Source organism: Aedes aegypti, chromosome 3 (assembly GCF_002204515.2).
Source record: "Aedes aegypti strain LVP_AGWG chromosome 3, AaegL5.0 Primary Assembly, whole genome shotgun sequence".
NCBI lineage: Eukaryota > Metazoa > Arthropoda > Insecta > Diptera > Culicidae > Aedes > Aedes aegypti.
Genome location: NC_035109.1, coordinates 69,341,585 through 69,349,941, shown reverse-complemented (window position 1 = coordinate 69,349,941; position 8,357 = coordinate 69,341,585). Strand labels below are relative to the sequence as shown.

The 8,357-nt window shown below is 37.7% G+C and overlaps 1 long non-coding RNA gene across 1 annotated transcript; it reads right to left on the bottom strand.

Moving 5' to 3' along the window:
* LOC110678865 lies at window positions 1-4,553 on the bottom strand. Its single transcript, XR_002501999.1, has 2 exons — window positions 4,364-4,553; window positions 1-285 (listed from the first exon to the last, which is right to left on the bottom strand). It is a non-coding gene; the product is annotated as an uncharacterized LOC110678865 (long non-coding RNA).
* Window positions 4,554-8,357: the final 3,804 nt, after the last annotated feature.

Genomic DNA, 8,357 nt, shown 5'->3' with positions numbered 1-8,357 from the left:
TCGAATAAAACATCAAGATCATATTGAAATTTATTTCTTAGATTTTTATCTAGCTGTACTTGGATACAAGGGCGCTTAAATGTTGAAAACGCTGCCTGAGACCATCAGCAGTCCGGCCACTTAGTGATGGCATAATCTTTTCCACATGGTTTTTGACTGTGGTCCAAAAGTCGTTTCGTTGTTGGTCTGTCTCTTTAATAGAGTCCTTGGACACCCATAACCAAGACCGACAAATCTGTTCATCTTCGGCTGTAGTGAAATTCTTTCCCCGCTTTAAGTCCATAGCTGAAAAAAATACAAACAATTAATTATAATAAGTAGTCATGGTGTTCAACTCCCTGGGCTTGGAATCATATTTTCAAGGGAGCGACAGTACAAGCTTATTATAACGACATCGCAAGGGACCGTCGTAATATAGAAAAGTCGTTATAAGGAATAGGTTCAACATCAATAGATTTTTCAAGGGACCAAAAAATGTCGCTATAGAGTGCTATTGTCGCTATAAAAGTTGACGTTATAACAAGCTTCGACTGTATTTGATCGCTGTATTTCGTTGATTAGAGATTGCATGAGCTTTAAAACAATGCAAAGTTCTCAATACAATAATCATAATTTGTGGATATTGTGATATAGTGATCCTTTTCAAACTACTGCATAATACGGTTACCATTCATTGAAATCATTTAATCTTCAGGAAAATAAAATTTTAAGCTGATGAGAAGAATACCTACAAACTGAGGGTGGGTTAAGATCACAATCAGACCCTTGAATGTGCAATGTAGTATATGAGTTTCCTGATGGAATGCATTGAGTTTGTAAATTTATTTAATTTAAAAGTATATTTAATATTTTTGAAATTTCTCCTTGAAGTTTGTAATAATTACTTGGATAATTTTTGTTCTATTTATGCATGAAATTCATCTCAGAAAGTCACAACAGGGCACGTGCACCGGGTTGGCGATAGGAGTTAAAGGAGACAAATAGCATCTACTTAAAATAATAGAGCAAAAAGCCGCTCTATAATTAGGTAATGTGAGCGATCGTCTATGATGTTTCAGTACTATAAAGTTCTTCACTCACTGGGAATTCTTGCCATGATAGTATTAAAAGTGATAAAAAAAAGATATCTAATACTTAAGGGAACACGGGAGACCGTGTTATTTTCCCTATTTTTTGTCTCACTCTAACAATTACTATTAAAACTTTGTGGAATCAAATCTCGAGTTTTAGTAAACCAATGAAGCTGAAAATTTATTGGGTTGTGCACTACATGTATAGAATCATAGTGATATCTTTTTCGCTTCGATATATGGAGTGGTTCTTGAGATTTGCTTCTTCAAATAGATAGGGTGATTATGATGACGTCCCGTGCGGTCTTAATAAGTATAATGTAGCTTCACTGTAACAATAAACAAAATAAAATAATTTGTCTATACTTGACAAGGTTTTGAAGACAATCAATGTGAGAAAGAATTACCGAATAGAAAATCCACATCAGCTAAGCCTATACATATACAAATGTTGGTCATAAGGTCATGGCGAGCATTCGGTATTTATGTCTATGGCTGATTCTAATGTATTGGAAATACAGAAATTTGTTCCTTCGATTTTGGGATTTTTTGCGTTGGTATATTCTACAACTCGATAATTCTATAAGTCGATGGTCCCTTGAATATCGAGTTATGGAGAGTCGACTGTAATTAGCTCATTACTTATCACTAATTCTATTTTCTCTCTTTCTCACCTTCTTATCTGTTGCATGGTTATAATCATTACTAATATAATGCATGAGCATGCACAATAAGAATAATTTCAGGATTGGAATCTTCCTGGAGGGAATTCCCGAGATGAATCTCCAGAGAAATTCCTGTGGGAAATCTCCGAAGGAAATTCTTATTGAAATCTCCAGAAGGATCCCTAGGAAATCCCCGGAGAAATTGCTATTGAAAATTCTTTGAGAAGTTTCTGGAGAAAAACCCTGAAGGAATCTTTTCAAAAAATCTCCGGAGGAATTCTTGAAGGAAATCCCCGGAGGAATTCCTGGAGGAAAGCCTTGGAAGAGTGCTTGGAAAAAATCTCCAGAGGAATTTCTGGAGGAAATTCACGAAGGAATTCTAGGATAAAATCCTCGAAAGAATTTCTGAACAAAATCCCGGAAGAATACCTGGAGCAAACCGTTGGAGTTTCTGAAGGAAATCATAGAATAAAGTCCTGAAGGAATGTCCCGGATGAATTCCTGGAGCAAATCTTGTTTTATAAAATTATTCCTGGAGAAAGGAAGTCCTGAAGAAACTCCGAAGTAAGAAATGAAGAAATTCTTGGGGTTATGCTCGGAGTAATTCCCGGCAGAGCCGTTGAAGATTTTCCAGAGGAAGTCTGGAAGAATTCCTGCAGGAACTCCGTAGGAATTGCTGCAGAAACTCTGAAAATATTCTTGGAGAAATTCCCAGAGGATCTTTCAAGGAATTCCAGGAGGAACATTTAGAAGAACGACAAAGGAATTCCTGGAAAAGCTCGAAAATTATTCCTGGAGAAACTCCGAAGGAAGTCCTGCAGAAACTCAGAAGTAACTCTTGAAAGACTTCCGCAGAAATTCTTAGGGGTAAGCTCGGAGTAACTCTGGAGGAAATCCCGGCAGAAATCTTGAGGATTTTCCAGAGGAAGTCTGAAAGAATTCCTGGAGCTTTAAAAGGAAAACCGAAGGAATTCCTGGAAAAACTCAAAAATTATTCCTGGAGGAACTCCGAAAAAAAATCCTGGAGAAACTTCGAAGTAAATCTAGGAAGACTTCCGAAGAAATTCTTGGGGGTATGCTCGAAGTAACTTTGAAGGAACTCCCGGCAGAGCTATTGAGGATTTTCCAGAGGAAGTCTGGAAGAATTCCTGGAGGAAGTTTTAAAGGAATTCCTGGAAAAACTCAAAATTTATTCCTGAAGAAACTCCGAAGTAAATCTTGGAGGAATTCCGAAGAAATTCTTGGGGGTATGCACGAAGTAACTCTGGAGGAACTCCCGGCGGAACTCTTGAGGATTTTCCAGAGAAAGTCTGGAAGAATTCCTGGAGGAAGTTTTAAAGGAACGACAAAGGAATTCCTGGAAAAATTAGAAAATTATTCCTGGAGAAACTCCGAAGGATGTCCTGCAGAAACTCCGAAGTAAATCTTGAGGAAATTCTTGGGGGTATGCTCGAAGTAACTCTGGGGTAATATCCGGCAGAACTCTTGAGGATTTTCCAGAGGAAGTCTGAAAGAATTCCTGCAGGAACTCCGAAATTGTCAGAGGGAAGAATTTCCAGAAGAACGACATTCCATGGAGAAATACCTGGTGTAAAATCCCGCACACTCCTGGTGGAAATCTCCGAATAAATTCTCTGAATAAATCCTCGAAGGAATTTCTGGATAAAATGTCTGGAGGAATTTCATAATGAAATCGCCGAAGGAATTTCTAGACAAAATCCTCGAAAACATTTATGCTGCAAATCCCTAGAAACATTCTCGGATGAAATCTCTGAAAAAAGCCCCGAAGCAATTTCCGGAAAAATGCCTGAAATTTCCGAAAGAATTCCTGTATAAATCCCCAGAAGAATTCCTGGAAAAAAACCGGAGAAATTCCTGAATGAAATCCTCGGAGAGATTTCGAGAGGAAATCCCCGGAGGTATTCCTGGAGAAAATTCTTGACGGAAGGAAATCCACCACCAAAGGATCACCAAAGGAATTCCTGGGAAAACTCAAAAATTATTCCTGGAGAAACTCCGAAGGAAGTCCTGCAGAAACTCCGAAGTAAATATTGAAGAAATTCTTGGGGGTATGCTCGAAGAACATCTTGAGGATTTTCCAGAGGAAGTCTGAAATAATTCCTGCAGGAACTCCGAAGTTGTCAGAGGGAAGAATTTCCAGAAGAACGACATTCCGTGGAGAAATACCTGGTGTAAAATCCCGCACACTCCTGGTGGAAATCTCCGAATAAATTCTCTGAATAAATCCCCGAAGGAATTTCTGGATAAAATGTCTGGAGGAATTTCATAATGAAATCGCCGAAGGAATTTCTAGACAAAATCCCCGAAAACATTCATGCTGCAAATCCCTAGAAACATTCTCGGATGAATTCTCTGAAAAAAGCCCCGAAGCAATTTCCGGAAAAATGCCTGAAATTTCCGAAAGAATTCCTGTATAAATCCCCAGAAGAATTCCTGAAAAAAAAACCCGGAGGGATTTCTAGAGGAAATCCCCGGAGGTATTCCTGGAGAAAATTCCCAACGGAAGAAAATCCACGGAGGGATTCCAGGTGGAAATGATTTTCTGGAGGAAATCCTGAGAATTCCTGGTGCAAATCGACGGAAGAAATTTCTTAAGAAACTACTTACCCAAAGGGATTCCTGGAGCAAATCCCTGGCGAAACTCTTGCAGCAAATCCCGGACGAATATTTGGAAGAGGAATTCCTTCATATCACTTTTTTCACTTCGTAGGAAAAATAGATTCCACAAAGCAAAGCAAAGCACCCCGCACCAACGGAAAACCTCGTAAGGAACTGTCATCGCGTGCGTGAAAAAAAAAAACTAAAATATCTCTCTCCTTGTTTTTCTGTGTCAAATCAGATTTGGAACAGCTCAAATCTTGTTCCAAATCCGACCAAAAATGGACCAGGCAGTTAGCCTGTTCCAATAAAATAGACCAGAAAACTGGTATAAAATAGAATTGGAACATAATTTGCAACACCGGTGCAAGCTCCAATTTTGAAAATGGTCCAAAAATTTGGAACCAACCGGTGATTTGGACCACCGGTGAAGTTGCCCTAATATAATATATAATATAATATATATATATATATATATATATATATATATATATATATATATATATATATATATATATATATATATATATATATATATATATATATATATATATATATATATATATATATATATATATATATATATATATATATATATATATATATATATATATATATATATATATATATACATATATATATATATACGGCCGTATACGGTGCAGAGCAGATGGGGGGTGCGCTTGCGCGTGTAGCGAGAACTCAATTTATGCATTTCTCGCCTATGACGTTGAACTTTTGATGCATTTTGAAGGGTTTTAGGTCGTCTATTAATTACATAGAGGTGGACAAGGGAGAGTAAAATTTATGACGTGCCATGCACGCCGTTGTAAAAGTACAACACTACCAAGTAAACCTCGCCCGTGATACACAGCACGAGCGGGGTGAATTCTTAGGTTCAATAAAGTAATTTAGGCATCGCACTAATGCTCAGCGTGAACTGTTGGAGCAGCAGGATGAAATATCTCACAAAATTAGTGACCGTTTATCCTACTACAGCTTGGTTTTCTGTATAAGATTGCTTACAAATTATGTTCAATAGATCAATAATTTCTCAGTTAACTATTTTTATAAAATCAAATAATAGACATACATGTAATATTTCAGATAATTTACAGTGGCGTATGCAAACTAGCTCAGGGGAGACGAACGACGCAAAAAAGAAGATGTTTTTACAAAAATTGGGATGGCTTGAGACGGTTCAACCAAATCATTTTGTTTTTGTTTTATCCAGCAAAAAATAGAATAACTGCATAAAATGAAATTGAGACTTTGGCAGTTTAATAGGTACTTTGTGCAGTCACAACAATTAAAAGTTACAATTTGTAAATCAGTACTTTTCTTAAAAAAAGCCTTGCAATGTTTGTAATACGAAATAAAATATTTTGAAAAAAAAAAAAATTCAAATAATTTATCAAATTCCAACATTTTCACTTCATTTTTAAAACAATTTATGATAGATTGAACGAAAGCGACACAATTTTATCAAACAGGTTGTTGCTGTTCTTGTACAATAATAAAATATTAATAAACCTTTTGTTATGCTCTAAATCAAATAGTAATCAAATCAGTAATCATCCAAATATTTGTAGTTCAAAATTTATTTATTTTCTCTCTCTCTGTTGAGTTACTGAGCCTTATTTATTTAGATTTGAATTAAAAACCAAGAGAAGTGTTAATTTTGAACGATAACATTTGAAATATTTGCAGTTTGCTCTAATAGATGGAAAATTAGAAATCAAAATGAATATAATTCAACAATTGAATGTATTTAAATGGGAAAAAAATCTGAAATTCACTCTACAGTAGCCAAACAAAGCCAATCACAGCCAGCGAAGCCAGTGAATCTCACGCCCATCGCTGCTGTAGGCAAAATGCCTTGAAAATTGCAAAACACCCGTTGCTAAGGCAACCCAAAATTACTGTAGAAAAATGTTCTATTTCCCGCTGCATTTCCCGCATTTAGAGCCTTCAATGAAACTCATATATTATATATATAACTTATAATCTAAATTTGAAAAATGAAAAAACATGTAATGAAGTTCCGGTAAATTTACACATACAAAATAGTAGTTTACGGAACAAGTTGCAGAATGATGATTTTTACAGCACGAGTCGTAAATTTATCTTACGAGGCTTGCCGAATAAGATAATTACGACGAGTGCTGTAAAAATCTAGTTCTGCAACGAGTTACATACAACATTTCATGCAATTTCGTAGGAGACTACTTGAGGGTATCAGAAAATATATCGGAATGCATTCACCTTCATTTTGCAATTTCTGAAAAATTGTTGTGAAATGATTCATTACGCAACTCGAAACAGTTGCGTAATGAGACAGCGTTGCGTAATGACTATTGCCGCACTGTATAATTCAGTGTAGAAAAGTAAGCCGTTTCATGACAGATTGGCGTGATGAAAAACAGCCTATTACGATGAGAAATAGCAAAAATATTTTAACTGTAAACATGCATTTTAAATATTAAATATGATCATATTTGTGGAACCGCGACAACGCCGCGAAATTTTGGTTTTATCGCCTGGGTCACCCGCGAAATTTCAAAAATTTTGCCGCGAATTTCCATTGTCTCTACATATTACCCATCTTCATATTGTTCCCAGCTCACGTGTGTTGCCGCAGCTCTGGTAGATGGTATGATTACCTCTAAACGTTCGCACCATTGCTCCTGTCCAGCACACCTCCTGCAGCGCTACGATATCGAAACCGCGGATCGTCAGTATAGGAGCAGTATCGGAGAGTATGCGAGTACTTCCAACGAAGTTGGGAGATGTATCGGTAAATGGCTGGGCATGGCGTGCCATTGGTACCTCGCATACCTACAGGAATAAAATAGATCCCATTGTGTGGTCCTTAGCTACTTGCCCAGGAACTCCTATCCCTACCTCCTCGTAGTACTGGCCGGGGTACGAGTAACCTTAGGGAAGATCGGGTAACCAACCCCGGTGGGAACTTTAGTCGTATACTGACAGGGAAGGGGGGGTTTGCTTTTGCTTTTGCTTCAGCAAACCTGAAGCGTCTGTACTCCATGTTAGGAGCGGCTCACAACAGCGTCTGTTCCCCATGTCAAGGGCGGCTGACCATCGTCCTAGTGCCAGAGAAGGACTCTAAGCTAAACTGCGCACTATGGTCCTCCGAACAGTTCTCGCATAATTTTTTGATCTCTCCCTAAAGGCCATTGGTAACCAATCGTGTAGCTTGTTATTATCGAGCAAACGAATGGATTTAAACGTTATTCAACTATGCTACGATGAAGAGAAGATCCTCTATCTCCCCGTGGTGATAATTTTCATCCTAAGCTAATAAAAAGTGAGACACATGTGAGGGTAGTCTACAAAAAGTGAGTTCCCTGTGAGGGTATCCAATAAAAAGTTAATCCCCTGAGAGGTTCGGTAATAAAAAAAAGTCCCATGAGAGGGTATCTAATAAAAAGCGAGTCCCCTGAGAGGGTAGTCTACAGAAAGTGACTCTCCTGAGAGGGTATCATACAAAAAGTGAGTTAGACCCCTGAGAGAGTAGTCTACAAAAAGTCCCCTGAGAGGGTAAGTAATAAAAAATGAGAGATCAAAAAAAAGTTAAAGTCCCCTGAAAGAGTATCTAATAAAAGGCGAGTACCCTGGGAGGGTAGTCTACAAAAATTAAGTTTCCTGAGAGGGTAGGAAATAAAAAACGAGTCCCCTGTGCGGGTATCTAACAGAATGCAAGTCGCCTGAGAGGGTATCTAATAAAAAGTTAGTCCCCTGAGAGGGTAGTTTACTAAAATTGAGTCCCCTTAGAGGGTATGTAATAAAAAAATGAGTCCCCTGAGAGAAAATCTAATAAAAGGCGAGTCCCTTGAGAGGTTAGGTAATAAAAAGTGAGTCGCCTGAGAGGGTCCAATAAAAAGTTAGTCCCCAGAGAGGGTAGGTAATAAAATAACGAGACCCCTGAGAGGGTATCTAACAAAAAGCAAGTCCCCTGAGAGGGTATCTAACAAAAAGCAAG